Source organism: Natator depressus, chromosome 27 (genome assembly GCF_965152275.1).
Source record: "Natator depressus isolate rNatDep1 chromosome 27, rNatDep2.hap1, whole genome shotgun sequence".
In the NCBI taxonomy this organism is placed as follows: domain Eukaryota; kingdom Metazoa; phylum Chordata; order Testudines; family Cheloniidae; genus Natator; species Natator depressus.
In genome coordinates, this window is record NC_134260.1 from 12540007 (window position 1) to 12566815 (window position 26809).

General features: G+C 53.3%; 1 protein-coding gene across 1 annotated transcript in view; it reads left to right on the plus strand.

Annotated features, from left to right (window-relative positions):
- The window catches only part of CDK12 (cyclin dependent kinase 12), a 74025-nt gene extending 48248 nt beyond the window's left edge, over positions 1 to 25777 (plus strand). Inside the window, exons 14-15 of the transcript XR_012636416.1 lie at positions 1932 to 2067; positions 24772 to 25777. The gene's annotated coding sequence lies outside the window, so the exon portion shown is untranslated. The remainder of the gene's footprint in view (positions 1 to 1931; positions 2068 to 24771) is intronic.
- The last annotated feature ends 1032 nt before the right edge of the window (positions 25778 to 26809 follow it).

Consider the following 26809-nt stretch of genomic DNA (forward strand, 5'->3'; position numbering starts at 1 on the left):
CTAAGTTCATGGAGGATAGATCCATCAGTAGCCATTAGCCAAGGTGCTCAGGGACACAATCCCATGGTCTGGGTGTCCCTAAACCTCTGACTGCTGGAAGCTGGGAATGGGTGACGGGATGGATCACTTGATGATTACCTGTTCTGTTCATTTCCTCTGAAGCATCTGGCATTGGCCACTGTTGGAAGACAGGGACACTGGGCTCGATGGACCATTGGTCTGACCCATTATGGCTGTTCTTATGTTAACTGTGATGGAACCAGGTCCCTAGCTTGCTGATAGTCATGGGGTCTGTTTAGCAGGGGAGGAAGAGCTGGCTAACGGGGTCTCCTCTCAGATTTCTAGTTGTGAGGCTTTGAAGGAGTCAATGGCGTGTCCTTCGCGGCTGCTGTTTGGCTGCAGATTAGCCATTTGCAGTAATTCTGGCACACAGGACCCGATTCTGCAAATCACATATGCACATGCTCAACTTAGCCCCTGGGCAGCTCCATGGATGTTACAGTTAAGCAAGTGGTGCCTTTGGGCTGTTGCAGCTATGGAGAGGTTAAATATTTTCTGAATGAGGGGCTAGAGAGGTCCTAATACGTGTTTCTAAAAAGTCAGCTTTTTAAAGTCTCAGAGGATGTAGCAGTATGGTCCAGTGGATCGAGTGCTGGGCTGGGACTTAGGAGACCAGGGTTCTATTCCTGGCTCTGCTGTTGGCCTGCTGGGTGACCCCTTGGACAAGTCACTTCCCCAATCCTGGCCTCAGTTTCTTCATCTGTAAAATGGGGATAATGAAACTGCTCCCCTTTGTAGAGTGCTTTGAGATCTACTGATGAAAAATGCTATATAAGAGTGAGGGGTGGTTGTTATTAAATGTCTATATGAAAATAAATCCCATCACCTATGCATGTGAATCGATGATTGAGAAGAAAAAGGAAACGGAGCATAACATTGAAATCAAAGCGGACAGGGCCTGCGTCTCCTGACTGTGTTGTGTATGATGCGCAGCCCAACAGGGCCTTGCTTCTGAAAAGTGGCTGTTGGATGCTGCCGAAATACAAATAATAATACCAAAGTAGTGGCTGGAAATCAGTGCGTGCTGCCTCGTTGGTCTTGCGGTTTCCAGCAAGGTTATTTTTAAACACCTGTTGCTCTTTCACTAAGGGCTGTAACTGTGAGTGCTGCAGTTTTATGTACTGCTGGGAAAGAGGAAGGAGTAGGGGTTAGTGGCTGGAGCAGGAGAATGGGCGCCAGGATTCCTAGGTTCTATTCATGGTTCTGCCGGTGACTCACTCAGTGACTTTGAGTGAGTCCCCATGCCTCAGTTTCCCTACCTGTGAAATGTTTTATGAGACTGACCTGCCTTTTGTAAAGTGCTTTGAGATCCTCTGGGAAAGCTGCTAGAGAAGGGCTAATGCTCATTACTCCTCTTCCACTTCTCTGCTGCCATAACATGGGGAGACCGCAGTTGTTCTTATAAAATGTCGACAGGGCAGCTGGGCAGTTTAAATCTCTGCTAAGGTTTTTCTTGACTTGGGCTACAGTAAAGGCAATGGGAGCCGTGGGCTGTTCCTTGGGACTTTCTCTGCACCTTGCGGTGTTGCACTAACTTGTGCAGTGCCTCTCAGAGCAGAAGGGAAGGGGTTTTTCCAAGACTGTCTAAAGCACTCCCCTTTTTGTTTAACGTTCAGTACATTTGAACAAATATGACCAGTGAACACGCTGGAGAAAGGTAGTCTGTGTTAAATTACTCTTATTTACTATGTTTTACTGAAGTAGCTCCAGGGAGCCTCACTGCTGGACCAGGACTCTTGTGCTAGGAACAGATTCAATGCCCTCTTTCTTTTAACAGAGGCTTGAATAACCTTCCTTCGGGGATGGCCAGGCTCACTCTGCAGCCCCTTCCTTCAATACACCCTCATGTATAGTCTTCTTCTTTGTTTTAGGTCGGGTGCTGGCACGTCTCTTAGCAGCTGATGCCTGACTGGAGTATGCCTTTAGCCAACGCCCATCTGAGAGTCCCTGCTCATTGTGGAGGGTGATGGCCCATGGCACCTTGGCATCTTTAAGCCTTCTTCCTTCGTAAGTAACCAGTGGTCGAGGAGCTGCACCAACCCCAGCTGCAAGGGCTGGCTGCAAACTGTCCTGTTGTGATGGGGTCTTGTGTATCTGCTAACTGGGGGTGGGGGTTGTGCTAGAGAGAGGGAAAGCTCAAGGCAGGCGAGGAATGGTTTAGAACAGTCTATAAAGGCAGAAAGGAAATGAGATGCCACTAAGCCAACCCACACTGGATAAAGTCTCGCATGCTTATAACGTGTCCTCCTGCTGGTAGCTGGTTCCCAGTGGATAACAGCCTTCTACTGCTACCAGCTAATGTTGTTGTTTGTTTGTTTTGTGGCAGCACCTGGGAGCCCTGGTTGTGGATCCCGTTGTAGGGCTGCTAGTCGTGTAATTAGAAAACCAGCATAATCCAGAGACTGATACGTACTGAGCGCTAAAGACAGCATGATAGAGCATGATTTGTAAATGGTAGGAATGTTAAACTTACAGCGGGAGATGGAATGGAACACTAAACTGCAATACCCTGTTTAGCCAGGAGAAGGTACCATGTGTAACCTACCTGAGTTGCTAACAGCAAGAGCTAGCGGTGAACTGAAGACACATTTCTAGTCTCTCTCTCTCTCTCTCTCTCTGGAACAGAAGCTCTGTAGCCAGTCCCTATCTGGAGGTGTGGCAAAGCTGAAGTTCTCTGGGGCGCTGAAAGTGGCATGTTCATGAGAGTGATCCTGCAACCTTTGTTGCTGCTTTCCTTCTGTTTGTGCTCTCCTCTGGGAGCCTTTACTTCTGACACCATGACATGTCCCTCTTGCACATGGTAGGCTGCAGGGCTGCTACTTACAGGTCAGACTCTTGTACTAGATATGAACTGGCTACAGAGTCTGGATCCAGATCAGGACGCTGCGGCTCAGAGCTCACCGTAACGGGGAGCCAATGGGCAGTCTGTGGCCATAGGAAGCTGTTTGCAGCTACTCCCTAATCTGCTCCCCACAGTAGGCGTTGCTTTGTTCTGAAGAGTGGGCTGGGGCATTGGGTGCAAACCAAACATGGACAAAACATCCAGGATCCAAGTTAATGGCTGCAGATGGTCAGCCATGAAGGCCGCACCTGTCCTTTGTGGATCCATCCTCACCTAATTTATGGATCCATTTCCAGACACTGAGGGTATGTCTACATTCACACTAACCCCAAGCTCTGACTCAGGTTTGAGCCTAAGCCCCTCTTCCGTCCACACACAAGTCAGTCGGACGTTGGACAGCAGGCACTCAGGACCCGGCTGCGAGATCTGGGTCCTGCAATTATAAACCCAAGCTTTACAATGTAGGGTGGATGCTCAAGCCACAGGCATGGAAACACCATGTTCCCAAGCCCGGGCCCCACAGACCTGAGTGTACAATGCAGTGTAGATGCACCCTGGGAATGGAGGTGTTGGAAGGGCTCAGAATCACCCAGTAATGCCTGCCATATGTGGAAGCATGAAATAGCCACCAGATGTCGCTCTCAGCACAGTGACCGTGTAGCACTGTGGTCAGGATTTCGTAGCGAGCACATTTAAAGTTAACAAAAGTTAGTCTGTCACTTTAAATTTTCACACCTACATTTCTCCCTCCAGATACTATTTATATCTGCGTTACAGGTTTCCGCTGTAATATGACCTGTTTCCTTCCAAAGCTGCTACCACCTTTGCTTAAGTGTTTGAAAAAGAATTGTCCTCTCAAATGGATGATCACTGCTGCATTCAATGCAAAAAGCCAAGGAACTCTCCATTAATAATAATACATAACTGTTGCCTAGTGCTTTTCATCCCCACCTCTTCAGGGTTTTGCCACAGAAGATCAGTGTTGTTATCCCCCCGTTTTACAGAGGGGGACACTGAGGCACAGGTAGGGTAGTGACTTGCCCAAGGTCGCACAGGAAGTCAGCAGCAGAGCTATAAATAAAGCCCAGGCGTCCTGACTCCCAGTCCAGTGCTCTACCCAGTGGGCTGCAATGCTTGGTGGCATGTTCTAGGCCTGGAACCTGTTTATTAAAACTGATATTGTGTTGCATGCAGAGTCTTTGTTTTTCCCAGTTTTTTTAAGAACAGTTTGGGTGACACTGGACTAGAGGTTGATCTTGTGAATAAGTCACTGGACTGGGGTTCTAGACCTCAAAATTCAAACCCCAGCTCTGTCATGCTCCCATGTGGGACACTGGGCAAGTCACGCCATCCCTTTGTGCCTCAGTTTCCCCCACCTGCAAAATGGGGAGAATGACAGTTCCCTGCCTTACTACGGGGGCAGGGCGGGGGGATTTGCAAAAATAAATGCTTTCATGTGTGCCAGGTGGAGGGATCTTGCAGGGGCTGTGTGAACACCCAAAGAATTTCAAAGCCACCAGAATGCTGCTGGTTTCAAAGTGCAGCTCAGATGCTGACGTGATTAGGTTGAGTTGTTTGGCTCAGGACAGCAGGTGAAAAATGGAGCAGGAAAGGGAGTAATCCAAGAGTGCAGGATCTATATCAACCTATTTAACGTATAATATGCGCCCTCTGTATCCTGTATTGGGGTGTGCTCTGTGTATGCTAGGTGACCTATTCCTGATACACACTTCAAGCTGATGGGCTCTGTGTGTGTGTGTGTGTGTGTGTGTGTGAATCGAATGGATTGGAGGTGGGCGGGGGGGAAGAAAATTGGTCTTAAACACTGTTGCCAACGCTCGTGCTTTTCTTGTAATATTTGCAGTTTTTCTCAAAGCCCCAGAGTCCCTGGTTTAGGTGCGAATCTCGGCTTTCAAATACAAAGTAAGTTTCTAGTCTTCATGGTTCAGAGAAATCTTAAAAACGTGAATTCTTGGCTCGGACACCAGAAGGCCAAGAAAGAATCCCAAATGTATGATTTGTTTTAAAAAAAATTCCCAGTTTTTAAGTCAGTCTGGTGACCTGATAGTTTGGGGCCTGACTCATGCTTTTTGAATGCTGCTTTAACGACGCAGGGCTTTTGATTTCAAATACCTTTGCCCAGACGCTAGTCTGAGAGGTTTGCAACCCCTCTAGCTCTCTATGGGTCACCCGTCACCCCCTCCAGCCCTGCTAGCTTCCAGCAGTTTGCAAGTTACTTTCTACTTGGACCCGAACTCAAGAACGGAAGATACTGTTCCTCCAATGACATTCAGGACTCTGGTGCATGTGTGTGTCCGGCTGTGTTTATCTGTGGAGGATCCAGTCTCTTTTCTGGCCACACGAGGGCACTGCAAACCAGTAAACCTCCCCCTCCCCCCTTCCCACACATGCCGGTTGGGTTGGAATCTCTTAGGCAGCTGTGCGTCCTAACAAGAGACCCCCTTTCCCATCCCTGCTTGCATTCCTCTCCCACGTGCTGTGTCTTGGGGAGAGCGACTTGCTGTCAAAGCTTCCATCCGCGTGGGACCTGGGTTTCTGTTCCCCACTGCCCACTTGTCCTGGCGTTTCACACTCGGCCTCCAGTCAAGAGGGGCCTGGCTTGCGCACAATGAATTTTGGCCTCATGGCTCTCATAAGCCGCATGGGACGGGGGGAGGCCACCTGGGGAATGTGGTTGGTGAACGGGGAGGGGAGGTGGGTGCCTAAAGAGGCTCCTGTGCTGGATCTAGCAGATGGCAGTTCCAGGGAAAAGCCCTTGCAGCCTGCATGAGCCGGGCTGCCAATGGCGAGCGGGAAGGCGCTTGGCCTTAGCGTAGAGATGAGCCAGTAGGATGGAGAGCTGGCCTTGTGCTTAAGGCCCTGAATCGGGACGCTGAAGAGCTGAGTTTAATTTCACGCTCTGCCACAGACTCCCTGTGTAACCATGAGCATGTCACTTAGCCCCTCTGGGACACTACAGTGCTGGGGCCCAGATGATCCCTGAAGATAGACAGTGACTGGCTGTAGTCTGGTGGTCTTCTGGGCTCTCTGTGCTCATGGTACCGTTCCGCGCGGAGAAGATATGTGTCGTCCGTGCTCAGAGCCGCGCCACGCTCCTCTCTGCAGGAGTAACTGGCTCTGTGCTCATGCTGCCGAGCAGCAGGATTTGAACTCGCAACCTTCAGCACGACTGTTACCGAAATCTCCTAGGTGGGAGCTGTAGCAGACACGTGTGTGGACCAGCCACTAGAGAGAGATGTGGAGCATGCCCAGGACAGTGTGTTGCATGGCCATCTTCCTCGATAGGGCTGAACTCGCCTGCCTCCTCTTGAGCTTTGCTCACAAGAGGGGCCCAGAATCCCTGTTTCTGCCAGAGCCTGCGAACCAGCCTGCTTCCCCACAGCGTCTCTCTGCAGTGCTGGCGTGATCACAACTTTCCCCACCTCTTCGTTACCCCTCCACTCGGGGCACAGAGTGGGCAACCCATCACACCGGAAACAAGGTGGAGACAGCAACGGTGGGAACTTTTTTGCGTGAAACCTTGGCTGGGTGATTTTGAGCGACAAACGGAAACGCATCAGCACCGAATGCTTCAGGCACCTTGAATGGTACCTACCACCCCGCAACACGCACTTCGAGACCTTGTGTGTGCAAATCCTGCAGGATTCCCGCTGAACTCAACCTGTAGTTAACTGTCAAGACCCTCTTCCCGTGTTGCTCTTGACCAGTCGTTGATCCATAGAACGCATGTGTAGATCCAGAGCAACCTCATCCTACTTTACGCTCAGATAGCTTGCTGAGAAAACAGCCATCCTCAGAGACAGCTGACGCAGTGGTTAGGACACTAGTCTGGGGCTCGAGAAACTGGGTTTAATTCCTGGCTCTGCCACAGCGCCCCTCCCCCTCCGGTGACCATGGGTAAGTCATTTAGCTTCCCTGTGCCTCAGTTTCTCCATCTGTACAAAGGGGATTACAGTCCTGCCTGGCCTCCCAGGGGTGTTGTGAGGATAAATACAAGATTGTGGAGAAGCTCAGATACTAGGGTAATGTAGGGGTGGTCCTAAAAGTGCTTAAGAATGATAGATAAAAAGCCACCCGGCCCACTCATTTAATGACCAGTTCAGGGTGTTTGGGACAGAACAGTGGTTCTCAACCAGGGGTACACAGAGGTTCTCCGGGGCCACATCGACTCATCTAGAGATTTGCCTAGTTTTACAACAGGCTACGTGAAAAGCACAAGCGAAGTCAGTGCCAACTAAAACTTCATACACACAGTGACTTGTTTGTACTGCTCTCTAGACTATATCAGTGTTACTCAAACTGGGGGGGAGGGTTGGGGGGTTTTGCAATTTATTTTACAATTGCATGATATAAAAGGAAAGGAGGACTTGTGGCACCTTAGAGATGAACAAATTTATTTGAGCATAAGCTCACTTCATCAGATGCATTCAGTGGAAAATTGTTAGCGTCTAAGGTGCCACAAGTCCTCCTTTTCTTTTTGCGGATACCGACTAACCCGGCTGCTGCTCTGAAACCTGCTATAAAGGAGAAAGTTAGCAATTTTCAGTACTAGTGGGCTGAGACACTTTTTTGTATTTTTATGTCTGATTTTGTAAGCAAGTGAGATGAAACTTGGGGTACACAAGACAAATCCACCTCTCAGAGGGGTACGGTAGTCTAGAAAGGTTGAGAACTACTGGGTTAGAGGTCACAGAACCCAAATTTCCCTCCACCACGTGGGGGAAAATGTCAGTGAAATGTGCTTCTGTTTCAGTGGTTTCTCAGGGGCTCCTAGAAATGCCTCAAAATTTGGAATTTCTAAGAAGAGCCAAGTTTTTGAAAAAAAGTTCATTCAATTTTCTGCCCTTATTTTCTGCCCAGCCCTGGTTCTGTCTGTTCAACCCAGACATTAAACCAGAAACTCAATGCAGGTTCCCATGGCCGGGGCTTGGTTCAACACCCCGCAGGATTGGGAGCCTGCTGCCCTGGGCTGTGGTTTGAAAGGCCCTGCAGAGCTCTCCAGAGTCCCTGCTTCTCTCATCGAAGACAGCGAGGGAGCTAAATTTGTGGATGCCACCCAGAGGTGAGTCGGTGCTAGAGGAGCCTGCGTGAGGAGCTTCAGCAGGGCCATGGTGAGCTTGGCAATTGGGCACCTGTCTGGCAGGGCCAATCCAGGGTTAATTGCAAAGAACAATTTGAACAGCTCAGATGTGGCGCTTGATCCTGCATTTCCACTCGGGGGGAAAAAGAAATCTCTCTTCTCTCTGTGCTACTTATGTGGCCCTATCACCGTAGTGACTGGGCATCACACTCTCTTAAGGTATCTATCCTCGCAGCACCCTGATTATCCCTACTGTACAGGTGGGGAGACTGAGGCACACAGCAACTAAGTGACTTGCCTAAGATCATACAGTATGTTTGTGGCAGAGCAGGGAATTGAACCTGGGTTTCCTAAGTCCCAGGTTAGCACCTAGCCATGAGGTCATCCTTCCTGAAAGATTGAGGTGGCCTCAGGGACAGCTGCCTGCAAACCTCTCTTCAGTACCGATCCCTGTGTTTGACCATCACCCTTCCACAAGCTCAAAAATGTCACATCCCTGAGGCAGAGAGGGAGGGACGTGGGGTAGGGCGAGGGAGGCTGAGAGGAGAACTGGGTGGCAAATCCCATAGGCGGCGTTGTCAATTTCAGCCTAAATCTCGCCATTTTGCGAGACTCTGCTGGCAGGTGCTGTAGAAGACCCACGTACAAGCCGGGGCAAGTGGCCACCTTCACCGGATTGTTCTGTTCCCTCGCCGCCTTTGCGTGATTTGCACTTATGATGCTTGATCGGTTTAGCTTAGCGGGAGATTAAGAGGCGATTTGATCTGTAACTAGCTAGACAGGGAGAAGGCTCCACTCTGGCAGAGCAAGAGCCAATGGCTGGCAGCGGAAGCAGAGAGAGATTCAGGCTAAAAATAAGGTGCAGAATTTGAAGGGAGGAGAATTAACCACTAGGGCTGTGGTGGATTGTCCATCACATGGAGTCTTCCACTCAGGACTGGATGTCTCTTTCTAGAAGTTCTGCTCTGGCTCAGCCGTAAGATCTGGGCTGGAGGCAGGGACCCCTGGGGAAGGGTCTCTAGCCCATGCTACACGGGAGATCAGACTCTAGTAATCTGCCAAGGAAGCTTCACTTATTGAACTTGCAGTGTCAGATTCCCCTGTTCCCCCGCTGCTGGAGCCCAGCCCGGAGCTGTAGGGACCCAGCCTGGCAGTCTGGCTCCGGGGTCCTGACAGTCCTTGTGCTGTTTGCTACAATGGGGTGGAGCGCGGTGCAGGCCGGATGCCTGGAATGAGACCTCCCCAGCCCAGCCGCCCTTTGAACTCCCGGGCTTGGCCCTGGCCTGAGATCTCCGAGCTCAGGTCTTGGGCATGGGGGCACCAGGCGCACTGGCTTCCCTTGCTAGGGCTAGCAGGCCGCCCGGCCTCAGCGACCCTGCTCTGCGTCCTCCCTTCCCCCAGCCCTCCGCGGCGAAGGCGGTTTGATTAAAAAGCCGGCGCGGGTGGAATTGCAGCACAGCTGGCGCGCCTGCCGGCCCCCCGAGCGGAAAGTCACTGAAGATTAAAAGCTCCAATTAGCGTTAAAGTGAAGCCGGCGAAGCTCTGCGGGTTCCCCAGCCCCAAATGGCCTGGCCCCCTTGAACCGCCTCCTGGCCCAGGATCTCAGCCCCCTTTCCGATCACTCCTTTGCCTCCCGTCCCTTCCCACCCAGACCTGTCTCTTGTATTTACTCTGGTTGCTCCTGTCCGGGAGCTAAACGGAGCAGGGGCCCTCATCCTTCCCCGGCCCCAATCTACTGGCCCCCTCCTGCCTGCTTCCACAGTTACTGCGCCTCGGGTGTGGTGCCAGGTGCTGTACACAGGTCCTGGCTGCTGGCGAGGTGTGTCCACCGGCCAGTTCCCTGCTTTGCTCCTGCCCCACCTCCTTGGTGGCTAACACAGGGCTCTAGCCACCAGAGTGTCCCGGCCACTGGCAACTGTCTCCATGTCTGTGGCTTCTGCGTCTGGCCCTGGCCGTTTACCTGCCTGTCATTTCCTTGGCTAATGTGTGACTGCAGAGGGGTTGCAGGACACTTGGACGTCACAGTGACAAGCAGCCCGCGAGCCAGGAAGCACCTGGTCGTTTAGCCACCTGGTCACTTTTGCCAGCTGCTGTTCTCTGCAACAGAGGCGTGCCCGGCAACTGCAGCTGGGGCTAGGCCCTTGTGTGCTAGGCGCTGTACAGACAGGGTAAGAGAGTGTCCCTGCTCCCAACAAGCTGACGGTCTAAATTGCAAGGCAGACCAAGAGGAAGGGAAACTGAGGCACAGAAGCAGGGAATGATTGGCCCAAGGTCCCACAGCAAATCAGTGCCAGAGCTGGGACTAGAGCACAGGTCTACTGTGTCTCCACCCAGTCCTCTCTCCACTGGCCATGCCTGCTCTCTGGGTAGGTGTCTGTGCCCCCTCTGTCTGTCTTCCAGCTTCTAGTCAGGCCTCTGCCATCAGCCCATGTGTCCCTCCACTCCCACCCCCACCGTTTGGCTTCCCCTCCACCCTGCGTGGCCTTCTGGCATTTCCCATCTCCCCCGCCCTCCCCAGCCCTGAGAGGGAATGCCCGCCGGGCACCCTGGCTCCATTGGCCCATTAGGATTCATTTCTCCCAGCGGTAAGGGCAGGGGGGAGTTGGCACAGAGTCCACCCTGCGTCCGTGGGCACAATCAGTAATGAGCATCTTGCCAGATTCAGCCATTCGTATCCCAGCTGTCACATCATTACCAGGCCTGTTATCCTCTCTGTCTGTCTGTCCCATCCGTTCGGGGGGAGGGCACAGTGAGTATTTGGGCAGGGGTGTTCTACCCTGCAGAAGCCTTTGCACCGGCTTGTAGCTCCGACAGCTCTGCTCACTAGGGCCCACCCCAGCCTTCCCAGCTTCGGCCCTGGCACCCCAAGTGGCCAAGGGGAGCCAGGAGCCGTGCGACTTGAAGAGCAGCAGGGCACAGCTGATGATCCACCAGCCATGGAGATCAGTGTGCGCGCACACACACGCGCACACCCACCCGAACAGACTGGCACGGGCACTGCTGGCTGAGGTTCAGAGAACCCTCCCCTATTCCTCTCGCTCAAATCAAAGCGCAGCTGAGCCAAGGCGGAAGGGGGACCAGGGGTGGAATGGGCCAGGAATTGCACGTTTTCACCTGCCATTTAATTGGATGTATTTTTAATTAATGGTGCCTCTGGGACCAACATGAGACAACATGATCTCTGAATAGGGACAAGGGAGGAATTGGGAAAGGTACAAGGATTGGACTACAGGGTGCGCTTACCGCGAAAACACCGCCATCAATCACGCGCTACTTTCAGCTCTGGACTCTTGGCTGGGGATCAGCGCGGAGGGAAAAGGGGTAGCGGGGGGGGGGGGGGAGGAAATGAAAATGAATATTCCAGCCTCTGCCATTTAGCCAGCTTGGGGGAGGGGGCAAGTTTGCCCTAAGAGGGTTATGAGGAGGAGAACCCTTCAGCCCAGATGAGAGCCACATGTCCTGCAAAGTCTCAGTGGCTGACTCTGTTGAGAAGGGTTTCCCTCACTGCTGTATCGGAGGCACTCCCAAGAGGTAATAACCCAATAATCATCGTCCCTGGTTCACCTTATTTCTGTCAGTCGATCTCCAAGTGCTTTCCAGAGGACAGCAGGATCGTTGTCCCCATTTTCCAGGTGGGGAAACTGAGGCACGGTCGCCTAGCCACCCAGTGGCCGAGCTGGGATAAGACCCCAGATCCCCTGAGTCCCCATCTTGCTTGCTCCACTAGCTTTGTGGTGTTTCTGCTGTACCTTCACCCAAGGCAGCTGGGGTTGGTGCTTGGTTCCGCAGGCCGGGATGACTGGGGTCAGTCCCACGGCTTTGGCCCTGGGACTGAGAAAGCCAAAGGGCTGCTCCTTGTCCCTCTCCTCCAGGTCTAGAAATTTAAACTACCCCCATGTACCCTGCACTCCCATTTGCCAGCAGCCGGCGAGTTGAGAGCCCGATGGCTGAGGCCTGGTCTACACACCTAATCGCGTGGATTGACCAGAAGATGTGATTTGAACCCCTCTGGGTGAAATCACTGCAGACCTGCCTGGTCGCCCCATGGCCTGGTGTTCACGAAGATTGTGTCAGAATAACTGGGTCAGTAAGGGGGGTGATTTTTATACCACTCTAGTTAGACCGTTCCAGTATAATGGCACTGTGTCCCAGTCTGGCTAATTCTCCTTCCCTCTGGGGACCTTTACACTGGTATCGTCACTTCCAAAGTACACCGGTACACTGCAGGACAGCGTGGGTATGCAGCCAGTCCCCTTTGTCGGTTTCACCATGGAGTAGCCAGGGTCAGCTCTTCGCTTTCAGCGGATTGTACACTCGCGGAGACGGGGTGAAATCCTAAGTGTTGACAAGGCCAGTTGGAGTTTTGATGTGTATTGGTGGGGAGACGAACTCCCAGTTCCTGCCCCAATCCCATGTTTCACCCCAGCCAACTAACCCAGCTTAAAATGCAGCTTGCCCTGTCTACACTAGGGTTTTAACATGTCTTTGAAAGCAGACCTTTCTTCCCGGTCTAGTCGAGGCCTTTCATGGGTGCCAGCTGAATGGCTGGACCCAGCCTTACATCGAGGGGGTGCTTGTGTACACGCTTTGTAGCAGTTTAGAGCAGGGGAAAGTTTGGCCATGGGCCAGCCCCGAGACCAACGCCCCAACTCCACCACTTCTGCTCCACCCTTCACCCTCAGCCACTGTTAACCCCCCAGCCTTCCCCAATCCCCCCCATCCCCACCTTCCAGCCAGGTGCTTGCTCTCTGTATTGTGGCAGTGCCAGGCCCTGGGTCACGGCCCAGGACCTCATTGTGCTAGGCTCTGTACAAACCCGGAACAAGGAGCTGAAGGAAAACGGGCACCGTGGGTCCGCTAAGGTAGATGGATCTGTTTGGGGTTTGAGCCTATGAACGAGAGAGGCAGCTGCTTCGTGGAATGGGGCAGAGGCCTGAGGCTGGCTTGCGTGCAGTGTGGACCCAGAGAGCGTGGGAGGTGGGCACGTTCTGTAAATAAACTGCGCTGGGGGAATTGCTGACATGACATCACCCCCACAGGAAACACCCCACTCCCCGCCAGGCCCCAGGCCTGCTTCCTCTTGGCCACGGGGCAGCCCCCAATCTGAGACCGGGTGGACATTGAAGCTGGGCTGGTGCCCCACATTCTAGCCCACAGCAGGCCTGGCCCTTTGTGCCCCTTCAGTCCAGGCTGGGGGCCAGCGCCCCTCGGGGTAGCAGCGGGCGGGTTTCCGTCCAAGAGCGGCTGCATGGTTTGGCTGGGGAGAGCAGCTTGGGCAGACGCTGTTCCCTCGTGCAGCGCGGGCACAGAACGGGTGGGAGACGGCACCTCGTGCAGACAGTGATGGGCAGCTGGGGCTCTTCTCGGGTTTGGCTCTTTTAAAGCAAACTTCTCCTAATTGTCGCCCTCTTGCTGTTGTCCTTCACGCCCCACGTGGGACACCTGCTGCCCTCCCTCCCACTGCTTGGGGGATTGGAGGCTCTGGTGTTGACTGGAACCGTTCTGCTTGTTCACGCCAGGGTCCCTTGCTGCCCCGGCGCATTCTGGGAGTCCTGGAGAGCCAGGCCTGTTGCTGAAAGAAGGGACTTTGGAAGAAAGAAAGAAGGGACTTTGGATGGATATAATCCCTGGGGGACTATCATGAAGGGGAAGGGAGTCCAGGAGAGCTGGCTGTATTTCAAGGAATCCCTGTTGAGGTTACAGGGACAAACCATCCCGATGAGTCGAAAGAATAGTAAACATGGCAAGCGACCAGCTTGGCTTAATGGTGAAATCCTAGCGGATCTTAAACATAAAAAAGAAGCTTACAAGAAGTGGAAGGTTGGACATATGACCAGGGAAGAGTATAAAAATATTGCTCGGGCATGTAGGAAAGATATAAGGAGGGCCAAATCGCACCTGGAGCTGCAGCTAGCAAGAGATGTCAAGAGTAACAAGAAGGGTTTCTTCAGGTATGTTGGCAACAAGAAGAAAGCCAAGGAAAGTGTGGGCCCCTTACTGAATGAGGGAGGCAACCTAGTGACAGAGGATGTGGAAAAAGCTAATGTACTCAATGCTTTTTTTGCCTCTGTTTTCACTAACAAGGTCAGCTCCCAGACTGCTGCGCTGGGCATCACAGAATGGGGAAGAGATGGCCAGCCCTCTGTGGAGATAGAGGTGGTTAGGGACTATTTAGAAAAGCTGGACGTGCACAAGTCCATGGGGCCGGACGAGTTACATCCGAGAGTGCTGAAGGAATTGGCGGCTGTGATTGCAGAGCCCTTGGCCATTATCTTTGAAAACTCGTGGCGAACGGGGGAAGTCCCGGATGACTGGAAAAAGGCTAATGTAGTGCCAATCTTTAAAAAAGGGAAGAAGGAGGATCCTGGGAACTACAGGCCAGTCAGCCTCACCTCAGTCCCTGGAAAAATCATGGAGCAGGTCCTCAAAGAATCAATCCTGAAGCACTTACATGAGAGGAAAGTGATCAGGAACAGTCAGCATGGATTCACCAAGGGAAGGTCATGCCTGACTAATCTAATCGCCTTTTATGATGAGATTACTGGTTCTGTGGATGAAGGGAAAGCAGTGGATGTATTGTTTCTTGACTTTAGCAAAGCTTTTGACACGGTCTCCCACAGTATTCTTGTCAGCAAGTTAAGGAAGTATGGGCTAGATGAATGCACTATAAGGTGGGTAGAAAGCTGGCTAGATTGTCGGGCTCAACGGGTAGTGATAAATGGCTCCATGTCTGGATGGCAGCCGGTGTCAAGTGGAGTGCCCCAGGGGTCGGTCCTGGGGCCGGTTTTGTTCAATATCTTCATAAATGATCTGGAGGATGGTGTGGATTGCACTCTCAGCAAATTTGCAGATGATACTAAACTGGGAGGAGTGGTAGATACGCTGGAGGGGAGGGATAGGATACAGAAGGACCTAGACAAATTGGAGGATTGGGCCAAAAGAAACCTGATGAGGTTCAATAAGGATAAGTGCAGGGTCCTGCACTTAGGACGGAAGAACCCAATGCACAGCTACAGACTAGGGACCGAATGGCTAGGCAGCAGTTCTGCGGAAAAGGACCTAGGGGTTACAGTGGACGAGAAGCTGGATATGAGTCAACGGTGTGCCCTTGTTGCCAAGAAGGCCAATGGCATTTTGGGATGTATAAGTAGGGGCATAGCGAGCAGATCGAGGGATGTGATCGTTCCCCTCTATTCGACACTGGTGAGGCCTCATCTGGAGTACTGTGTCCAGTTTTGGGCCCCACACTACAAGAAGGATGTGGATAAATTGGAGAGAGTCCAGCGAAGGGCAACAAAAATGATTAGGGGTCTAGAGCACATGACTTATGAAGAGAGGCTGAGGGAGCTGGGATTGTTTAGTCTGCAGAAGAGAAGAATGAGGGGGGATTTGATAGCTGCTTTCAACTACCTGAAAGGGGGTTCCAAAGAGGATGGCTCTAGACTGTTCTCAATGGTAGCAGATGACAGAACGAGGAGTAATGGTCTCAAGTTGCAATGGGGGAGGTTTAGATTGGATATTAGGAAAAACTTTTTCACTAAGAGGGTGGTGAAACACTGGAATGCGTTACCTAGGGAGGTGGTAGAATCTCCTTCCTTAGAGGTTTTTAAGGTCAGGCTTGACAAAGCCCTGGCTGGGATGATTTAACTGGGAATTGGTCCTGCTTCGAGCAGGGGGTTGGACTAGATGACCTTCTGGGGTCCCTTCCAACCCTGATATTCTATGATTCTATGACTTCTGGGTAATTTGAGCAGCTGCGTACGGTGTTGTGGGACAGTCAGGCGGACACAGCCGTGCAAGGTGCAGGATGACCCATAGCCGGTCTCCCCTAACGGCCTCAGGATTCACTGATGCGTCTCCTCCCTTCGCCCTGCGGAGACCCCGCGGCCGATGCTCTGACTGCACAATGCAAAGACAACGCTTGGGCCTTCCTGAGATCCAGCGGCTTCTGCTTCCCCTTAAGCCACGACGGTTCTCTCTCCGGATGGATGGACAGACGGGAGGGCCCGGGCTGTGACGCCCCCTCCAGTCCACCTTCCCCACCCCTAAGAGGAGACTGCTGGCAGTACCAACCTCCAGGCCTTTGGAGATCCTCAGCGCCTATTCTAGAGCTGGGGTGGGTGACCCATGGCTCGTTGCCTCCAGGACAGCAGTGTCCTCAAGCCGCTCTGGAGCAAGCAGAGAGACGCCATGTGGTGCCAACAGCTTGATCCAGGATGGAGGTCGCTCCGAAGAGGCGAGCAGTCCTCGCTCCCAGCTGTTCTCTGTGTGCCCATGCCCAGCCCTTGGCTGGAGCACGGGTACCTGGGGTGTAGCTCCAATGCAGACCCCACCTCAGCAAAGGCCAGGCCCACCGGCTCTCCACCCTGGACCTGGGGCTTTAAAGGGGTTTCTCCTGGGGCTGGGGGTGCAGCCCTGCTGGGGAGCGAGGGCAAGAAGATCAAACTCGACAGGGAAGCAAGCTGCAGGGAGGTAACCCCTTGTTGCCCAGACACTGTGATAGAAGCTCCCTCTGCCCCCCGGAGGGCCAGGGCAACTGTGGCTTTCTGTGGCCAGGATCTGTCGGGGAGCTACAGGACAACCTGAGGAAAGAGCAAAACAGAAGCGAGGACCTGGCCTTGGGTCACGGGCAGGAGCTCAGCGCGTCTCACTTGGCCCCTGGGTTATGGCAGCTTGGAGTGTCCATCCAGCAGCACCGGTTGGATTGGAAGCCGTCAGCTCGTGGCCACATACAGCAGGGCCTTGTGCCACACCAGTGCATTCTGGGTGTCCCAAAAAGCCCAGCCCTTATGCTGAGAGAACGGAGTTTTGGGTCACTTTTAGCAGCTGATCATGAACCCCCCTACCCCCCATGCTCTCTCCACTGGCTGTCCCTGGATGATCTGTGGGCACCACTGGCCAGGAGAGGCAGCGCTGTGTGTAGGGCGGAGCTGACCTGGGTCCTGCGTGGCAAACCCGAGTGCTGCTATGGTGTTCGGACCCCCAGCTGAGCCGAGCGGGGAGGGGGGACGTTCCCAGAACGAGGTGGGGATGGATGGTCCTGCTGTGGGGCAGGAAGGCGCTGCCCAGCGGGTGACTGGGAATGGAACGTTTTTCAACCTGGGGCGACAAACTGGAATTTCCTGTGACTGCTTCCTCCTTGTAGTGAGACCTGGAGGATGAGGACCCATGGGCCCTTTCCGTGCTAAGCCAGGTGGATGAGGGGGCCCGTCTACACTGAGCGTTGCAACGATGCCCGGGGCTGGGAAGCCTTTTGCGCTTGGATGGAGCCTTGCGCCCACGAGCCGACCCTGGCCCTCTGTGTGCGTCACTTGCACGGGTTGGCTGGGGTGGGCCGGGTTCTGGCTGGGCTGGACTCAACAGCTGATCAATCTTTTCCAATGCGACTCGCTGTCCCAGGAGCTGTTGCCTTTCAGGGCTGGGAGGCTGATGGCTCCTCCATTGGGTGGGTTCCCTCTGTGGCCTGGATCCCATCCAATGCTTCCCTTCACCCAGCCCCCCACACAGCTGGATCCTCATCAGCTCTGCTCCCCAACCCTCTGCTGAGACCTCCCCCTCCGGTCAGTGCTGCTACCCCTTAGGGGCAAAGTCCACCCCTCCCGAAGCCCCCACTTAGCATCCAGCCCCCCTCCTTTGCTTTGTTTATATCTTCCCCTCCCTGGCTCCCATGCACACCGATGCCTGGGAGGTGCGTGCGTGCGTGTGTGTGTGTGTGTGTGTGTGTGTGTGTGGGAGGGGAACCTCTGGAAAGGGGAGCACAGCTGGTGCACAAGCTTCCTGCTCGGCTGCACCAGCCCCCTCCCCCCCCCCACCTTCTGGCGTGTCCCAGTCGGGGGCGGGATGGGGGGTGTCCTGCTGGCAGGGAAGGGAAGGCTGTCTCCTGGGCCATGCGCGAGGGCAGCTGCCCTGCAGAATGCAAGGGGTGGGGAAGGCACTCGGCTCTCCCGGCTCACTCGAGTCAGGTGCAGGCTGCCTAATGTAGGGCAGCCATTAATATTTAGTGTCATTTGGGGTTTTTTTTTCTTGCCGTGTTTGCTGCACGGCCGCCGTCTGCGCTGGAATGCAAAGTACAGCCCCTGGCGCGACCGTGCTGCCTGCTGAAGGGGGGTTGGCGTCTGTCTCCCAGGCGCCTCCCATGGCCCAACGCCAGGCCCGGCTTCTATAACGACAGCATCTCGCGCTTCCCGCCCGTGCCGGCGCCCCGCGCAGTTGTCGGTGGCGTGGCAGCACCACGTGGGCCGGCATGTGCCGCCAAGCCCAGAGAGGGAGGCAAAGCGCCGCCCATGCCTGTCGGGAGCATGGAGAGGCCCTGCTGGGCCGGGTGCTGCACCGGCTCGGAGCGAGAGACCGGCCCTGCCCCGGAAGACGGCAGGGAAGGGCAACAGTGGCACAAAATGACTTGCCCGAGGGCACCGGCACGTCAGTGCTAGAACCCAGGGCTCCTGATTCCCAGGCCGGGCCCTGCTGATCACCTCCCCGCCAGCTGGACACACATGGCTCTTCCTAGCAAGAGCCTGGGAGTGCGGGCTAAGCCGAGCTCTAACGCGTGGGGGCTAAGACAGAGACCCGCCCCCCCAGGCAGGCTATTCCCTGGCTGGCCACTCCTGGGTTCCTTGCACCTTCTTCTGAAGCAACTGTAGCTGGTGCTGTCAGAGATGGGACCTTGGGCTGGATGGCCCTCGGCTCTGGCCCATTCTGGCGATGCCTGAGTTGCTATAGGAAGTGTGGAGTGAAGCTATCCGTCTATCTACCCACCCCCATGTGCACCCATCCGTCCGTCCATCCCTTCTTACCTGGCTTCCATTGCTTGGCATCGCTCCTCCAGACGGTTAACCTTCTATGGTTAGTCTAATTTCCCTGGTTACTCTTGCTTCCAGGGACTGACTGTGCATCCTTGGCCATGTCTCCTTTCCTGTGGGCACCATGAGTTGACCCACCGATCAGATGAATTCAGCTGGCAGGGTGGGACAAAACCTTTGCCAGCCCACGGGCGAAAGTCTCTGCCTACAAGAGCACACGGCCCTGATCATCTCAGGAATCTTTACTTCCCATCCTTTGCTGGAACAACAGTTACCTTCCACCCGGGAAGGTTCCCTTCCCTTGCCGCTTGCATGCTTGCTGCCGCTCTCAGCTCCGGCGCTCCCTCGGACGGGTGTTACTCAGAATTCCCCCTCGTTCAGTGGCATGATGGGAATTGAAAACCCAGACCTTGTGCCAGACAGCACTTCTCCATGTACATGGGGCCTGTGTGCTATCCCACGTGCTTGTTTACATGGCTTCCTACCTCCCTGAAGGGTTGGGGTGTGTACGTGTCTGGATACAGTCTCTGTATACCCCCCTTGCGTCTTGGCAGCGTTTCTCTTGTGAGAATGACAGAGACTTGGAAGAGAAGAACAGGGACGGAGGAAATAAAGGGACAGGCAGAGAGATGGAATCTCACTGCAGTAGACTTGACTGGCATCAGTTGCTTCCTGATCTGAATAGAAAGGGGGAGACATTGGACTAGACCGATAGTCACTATCTCTGTGGCTAAGATCCTGGGGGCAGCATCCGCGGCTCCCCTTCCGGGCTGGGCGTGCTGGCATCAAAAAGCACCGCTGCCGTCTCTAGCTAAACACCTCCCTCGCCAGCAGGCAGTGCCAAGAAAGCAGCTGGCATGCCCAAGCCAGCTTCCGAGACCGGCCCAGACTGCAAAGGCAGAATCAAGTCTCTCCCCCCCACCCCCCTTGCGGTAACACAGGGCGCACACGGAGGCCGCTTGCCTGCATTGCAGATTCCCGGGAGCCAAGGAAATGGGCTCCCGGGGCAGTTCTGGGTTTATCTGCCTTGCAGGTGTCATAGAGCCATAGACTATCAGGGTTGGAAGGGACCTCAGGAGGTCATCTAGTCCAACCCCCAGCTCAAAGCAGGACCAATCCCCAATTTTTGCCCCAGATCCCTAAATGGCCCCCTCAAGGATTGAACTCACAACCCTGGGTTTAGCAGGCCAATGCTCAAACCACTGAGCTATCCCTCCCCCAAAAACTGCAACTCCGCCAGCTTGCCAAGCAGGGTTTTTTTTTTAATGACTGGGATAAAGTCAAATCAGACCAGTGGAGATATCGGTGCCCAATGGATATGGGAAGTGTCGCCTCTGAAATTCCAATGGGGCTTGGATTTTTCCTCCTGTATCCCAGATCTTCTGGGAATATTTTTCTTGCCAGATCCATGCACCACGAGCTACTGGAATTAGACACTCCAGGGCCTGTTAATTAGCTAGAGCAGCTGCATCGTTATATTTGGGGCTCAAAGAGCCTCCCCCATGCTCTTACTCCCAAGAATGTGGCTGCCTGGCTTCCGACAGCAAAGCAAACCAGCTTGCATTTCCCTTTCGCCATTGGTAGCCAGGGTGCAAGATTGTTAGCCCTACAAAACAACGCTCTTGCACTGAGCCACCGAGCAGAGAACGCGTGCGCATGGCCTCTTATAACGTACCTGACCTTAACCCTGAGCTGCCACCGCCTAGGGCTGAGAAGGTCAAGCACTCTTTAAAGGTGGCTTTAAAACTGGGCAACAAACAGGCAGGTGAAATTCAATGTTGATAAATGCAAAGGAATGCACATTGGAGAACATAATCCCAACCCTACATATACAATGATGGGGTCTAAATTAGCTGTTACCACTCAAGAAAGAGATCTTGGAGTCATTGTGGATCGTTCTCTGAAAACATCCACTCACTGTGCAGCGGCCGTCAAAGAAGCGAACAGAATGTTGGGCATCATTAAGAAAGGGACAGACAATAAGACAGAAAATATCATGTTGCCTCTATATAAATCCGTGGTACACCCGCATCTTGAATACTGTGTGCAGATGTAGTTGCCCCATCTCAAAAAAGATATACTGGAATTGGAAAAGGTTCAGAAAAGGGCAACAAAAATGATTAGGGGTATGGAACAGCTTCCATATGAGGAGAGATTAATAAGACTGGGACTTTTCAGCTTGGAAAAGAGACAACTAAGGGGGGAAATGATAGAGACTATAAAATCATAACTGGTGTGGAGAAAGTAAATAAGGAAGTGTTATTTACTCCTTCTCATAACACAAGAACTAGGGGTCACTACATGAAATTAATAGGCAGCAGGTTTAAAACAAAAGGAAGGATTTTTTCACACAACACTCAGCCAGCCTGTGGAACTCCTTGCCAGAGGATGTTGTGAAGGCCAAGACCATAACAGGGTTCAAAAAAGAACTAGATAAGTTCCTGGAGGATAGGTCCATCAATGGCTATTAGCCAGGATGGGCAGGGATGCAAAACCATGCTCTGAAGCGTCCTTAGCCTCTGGTTGCCAGAAGCTGGGAATGGGCGACAGGGGATGGATCACTGGATAATTCCCTGTTCTGTTCATTCCCTCTGGGGCACCTGATGTTGGCCATTGTTGGAAGACAGGAGACTGGGCTGGATGGACCGTTGGTCTGATGCAGTATGGCCGTTCTTATGTTCAAGTGCAGCTGTTGTTTTGTTCTGTGCCCACGGCGCTAGTGTCAGCCACACCTGGAGGCCACCAACCTCGAGTCAAGCATGGAAGTGGGCTCCATCGGCCATTTCTGAGTCCATGTGTAAGCCATACTGTGGGTGCTTTTCAATCACAGAATTGTGGGTGCCAACTCTTCAGTCACCACGATGATCCTTCCATCAGAGCCCTAAGACTCCATTGTGAGGAGCACAAACCAGGAGCTTTGTTGATCCTGTCTGCATTGCCGAAGAATCCACCCAGCCCCAGTTACACTCCCAAAACCTGGGCTGGGTTCTGTGGGGTGGGGCGCAGTCTCCCCAAAGCTTTAGTGCTGGAGGGTGGTGGGATCTGCTCCAGGTCCATGACACCAATATTGTCCTTTTAGGTTCACCACGTTTCCCCCTGTTTTCTTCCTTTAAAACATCAACTCCTCCCCTCGCACCCCCATGGATCTTAGGCCGGTGATTTGGGGTATCAGAAGCACCTCCAAAGGGCCTGGCTTTCAGAAAGTGCTGAGTATCCACCCTCTGGAAACCAGCCCCATTTAAAGGTGTCAGGGTGCAGCCCACAAAGTGCTAGTCACATTTGCAAAAGACGTGGCCTTTGTTTCTTTTCGCTCCTGTCCCATTTAGCAGCAGGATTCGGGCTGGAAGGGACCTCGAGAAACACCAAATGTTGTAGGACTTGGAAAAATGGAGAGTTGGTAACCCTGCACGCACAGGAGCAGTTGCACTGAACTCAGTGATGCCACAGTGCTGCTCCTAGATTTAAATCTCATGATGTACCTATAAGCACCTATGCGTCTAAGCGTGTATCTGTAGGTATCTATGCCTCTAAGCATGGGTCAATAGGTACCTATACATCTAAGCGTGTTTCTATAGGCACCTATACATCCAAACATGGGGCTAACTGGGGCCTGTTATGTCTAAACTTAGGGTCTTGGTCTTGTGAGTAGAACCAAGTGGGTGGCCTAGTGGGCAGGGTACCAGACTGGGAACTCCCAGCCCTTGGTTCATCTCCTAGCTCAGCCACAAACTCCTCAGGTAAGTCTTTCTGCTGGCCTTGTGCCTCGATTCCCTACCTGTAAAACGGGGATGCTGCTCCCCTCGCTGTTTGAGGATCGAATCCTTTAATGACTAAGCTGCTCCAATGCAGGGTTGCCAAGGGCCTAATAAACAGACACCCCCTCCGCCCCCGGGCCATCGCTGACTTCACGCTCTGTAGCATACTGGATCGCGGCCTCCATCCTCTCTTGGCAGTATTTTTCATTATGACTTGTTCTCCATTCCCCTTTCCCCCTCCAGAGCTGGGGCACGGCTCATGCTAACCACCAGCCCCCTCTCTGGATAGCAAAACTCAACTCACCATCCCCAGGCCTGTGGTCCAGGCCACCCGGGCCACGGGTGCAACCCTCTCCCCCCATGAACCGGCGGCGTGTGTGCGTGTGCAGTTTATTAGCGTTATTTCAACATTGTGATGCAGAGAGAGTCAGTGTAACAGCTGCTCCTTGCTCGCCGTGTTTATTGTTACCTAGAGACAGCCCACTGGCTTTTTCCCAGCTTCCCCCCACAGCTCCGCTCTCCCCACTCTCTGATGCGAAATTTATAGCTTACCCATCCTGTCCCTTTAACCCTCTCCCGTCCGGATGGCTGGCGGGAAAGCAAGGAATCCCGGTGGAGTTAAGAGAAACTGAGGCAACCGGCCCACAAGGTGAAAACTTGATGGCATGAATGAACCTTGGCAGGAGAGAGAACCCAGCTCGGAGGCTGTCTGGTTAACAGTGGTTGGGAGCCCCTCATATGAATGCAATTGATCTGGCTCTAGAGAGAGATTGCAGACACGGCTAGCAGAGCAAGGCTGAGAGGAGACGGTGCTGATGCTTGAGCTTGGGTTACTTTAAATTGTGTGTGTGTGTGTGTGTGTGTGTGTGTGTGTGTGTGTGCGCGCGCACGTAGATTGCTAGGCCATTCTGAACATCTAGTCTGATCTCCTGCCTAGCACAGGCCAGAGAATCTCCCCCAGTTCCTGCATGAAGCCCACTCGTTCGTGGTTGATGTACGTACCACACCTGCTTGTCTTTACTCCATAGGTAGGATGGATTCTGAATTCCTCCAGACTCTCTCTCTGTTTATCCAGCACGAGGTGCTCAGAGTCTTAGCGCAAAATAAACCTCCCTTTGAAGGAACGACTGCAGGATCGGGCCCTACATGTGCATGTATGTGGGTGGCTTGCTAATGTATAGCTATAGAATGAGACAGGTGGTCTAGTGGTTAGAGGCGTTATCTAGGAACCAAGACTCCTGGGTTCTGTTTCCGTGCCTGGTAAGAAAGTGCAGTTTAACAGCTCCCAGCCCCACCGTACTCTGTCCAGTAGGTGACACTCCCCTCCCAGAACTGGGAATAGAATGCAAGAATCTTGGCTCACCATTTCCTGTTCTAACTGAGATTGCTGGGACTGATTCCTGGTTCTTGCCCCCCTGACTCAGTTTCCCCATCTATACAATGGGGGGATAACACTGACCTACCTTGAATAACTAATGCATGTACCTTAAGATTCTCCAGTCAAAGACGCCAAAGCATTCAGAGTATTATGATAATTTATTATTCCAGCCCTACTGGGAATGTGCTGGAAAACATTGTGACCATTCAGATTCTGGCAAACCTTACAGGACGTCACTGAATATTTATTGCCAGATGGTTCCATTTCATTGGGTTTTTCTAAATCTTCAAAATGGTACATCCGCTCTTGAGTCCCTCAGGCCACTGCTTTCCATTGCTTGCAATCTGCAACAGCTGGATTGATTGGCCACCAATGGCAGCCTCCCAGTTGCACACGCGCCACCCGCCAATCCGATCGCAGGGGACCAAAGTATGTCAGTAGCAGGCTCAGATCAGTTGGCTAGAAAGTTAGGGGCGTGGCTGCAGGATGCAATGTGCTTTTCCCTTGATCTGATTGGTCAGAAGGAGCAGCTCACAAATGGATATGAGAAGCTACTGGCTTCTGATTGGCTAAGAGAGAGTTCACCCCCAAGCTCCGAAAGAGTTTCCTTGTACTGATTCGCTGATGCAGCAGATACCACGGTGATGGGTGACCTGATAAAAGCGTACATAGTCAGGTGTGTGTGTATGCGCCTATGACTACGCAGAGAACACAGTAATGGATGACATCATAAAAATCTAGATCGGTTTTGTGGGGGGGGGCAGCGCCCTGTGTTTGTGCGCATAATATATAATAGAATTATTAAGTGTGTTTATTCTGTTTGCTTTTCACATCAGCACCTCTGGTCTCGTTCCCCTGGGAGACTCCGTGGACGACAGGAGAACTGGTAGAGAGATGACGTCGTGAATACCAAGGAAGCAAAGGCTGTGTGAGAAGGGAAGTGATGTTTATTCAGACATTTTGGGGGAAACCCTGGGGAGAAAAAGCTGTTCGGGAAGGATTTCCTTGCCCCTTCAACAAAGGGTTGAAAAAGCTCCAGGCCTTGATCCCAGTGTCCTGCAAGCAGCTCTTCTGCAAAACCAGGGAAGATCAGAGGTGACATCCCTGAGATTTCTAGGGAGGAAGGAGCGGAGGAAAAAACACTTGTCAGGCTTTTCGTCTCCACCTCTTCGAACCACATAGGAAAAGGGCAGAAGCCCATTCATTTCCTTTTTGCAGGGCACCTTTAAAGTGCATCTTTCTGGAAAGAGACTATGTGAAATAGCCCAAGCTGGACACCCTCCCCGCACCAGGGCATCTTCTCTAGACATATGGGTGTCCCAGCAGCAACTGTGTGCTCAGAGAACTGGTTGCTGCCCCTGCATTTGGGCCAGGAGGGTGTTTCCCCAGCTGGATGCAAAAAATTTGAAGGGGGGGATGGGGCCTGCTGTGAATTCTGCATGGCAATATCAGTCGAGTGCCCCTGTGCCATGATGCCTGGGGCGCCAGCCTGGTGGCACTGCCACATGGGGTACATAGCAAGGTCTCGGAGTGCTGTGGAGGCTGAATGCTCAGCGCCTGGCAGGGGGGAGTATCATCCCCCAGTGCCCACTTTTGGCTGAGTTGGCACATTGAGCCTGCCCTGTCCCAGCCCACCTCAAACTGTGGAAGGGGAGCTCCATCTCCATGGCCCATTCGGTCCTTGAGTGCTCTGCTGAAACCAAGAGGTGCCAGTTGCGATCCTGGTGTCTTGTGACATCGACTCCCATCCCCGCGAGAAACTGAGCTGAGTCCCAATGAACTCATTCACACAGGCTATGATGTTGCCTTCCAGTTGACGTTACTAGCCACCTGGGTCAGATTGGAGCCAGTGACTGAGGAGGGTGGGGGAGGCTGGGAAAGGTTTAAGGATGGCTTGTTGAAATAAAATTATACTCGCAGGAGGGACTGCCGTGTGGTTAAAGGCAGCGGGTGGGGACTCGGGAGATCCTGGTTCTCATCCCTGCCACAGGCTCCTTATGTGATCCTGAGCAACTCCCTTAATCTCTCTATCCCTGGTTCCTCATCTGTAAAAGGGAGCCAATGGTCCTTCCCGACGCGATGAAGACTGTCAGCTGCTCAGGCAGGGCCTGTCTGTGCAGTGCCTGGCACCATGGGGCCCTGACCTCGGCCGGCTCCTTTCTGTAATGCCAGGATACTGGTAATAACAGGCCACCTGCTGTTTATCTCAAACTGAGAAATCCAGCCCAGAGCAGGCAGACGTGTAGGGCTGGAGATTCTCTCCCAGGACAGGGCGAAATCGCACTCGGGGAAACGTCGGCTAAAGAACGGGTCAAAACGTCCCGCTGGTTCCATCCGTCGAGAGTCTCCCATCGCGTGGGACATTTCCGGTTGGCCTGGATCTGTGCGACCCTGACAGAGGCAACTGACGAGGCAAAGCAGGGCCCCTCCTCTCCGGGTCCAGTCTCCTTTTCTCAACTCTGTGGGCAGAGCCCAGCTCCTGGGATGTCCGCGGAGACTTAAGATGATCAATTCCAGGACCCCAAATAGAACCTGTCTGACCCCTCCTGGCTTTCTCTCCCCAGCTGCATGAGGTACCTTTCCTCCCCCGACCCTCCCAGCCTCCCCGGTCGGCATTTGGGCCCCTCAAGAAGAGACTCAGCCAACCCACGTGATGTCAAACTCCCCTTCCTCCGGGTCGCCCAGCACGGTCACCACCTCTGCCCTGGAGATGGCGAGTGACTTGTTCCCGTCCTGGGCATCCCACACGGCTCAACTGGTGCCCCTCAAGCCCAGCACGCAGCCCCATTGCTATTCCAGTTCCGGGGCCTCCCAGCTCTGCCAGCGCTCTTCATTCCTGACCTACAGTGCCCCCCACCCCCCGGATACAATCTG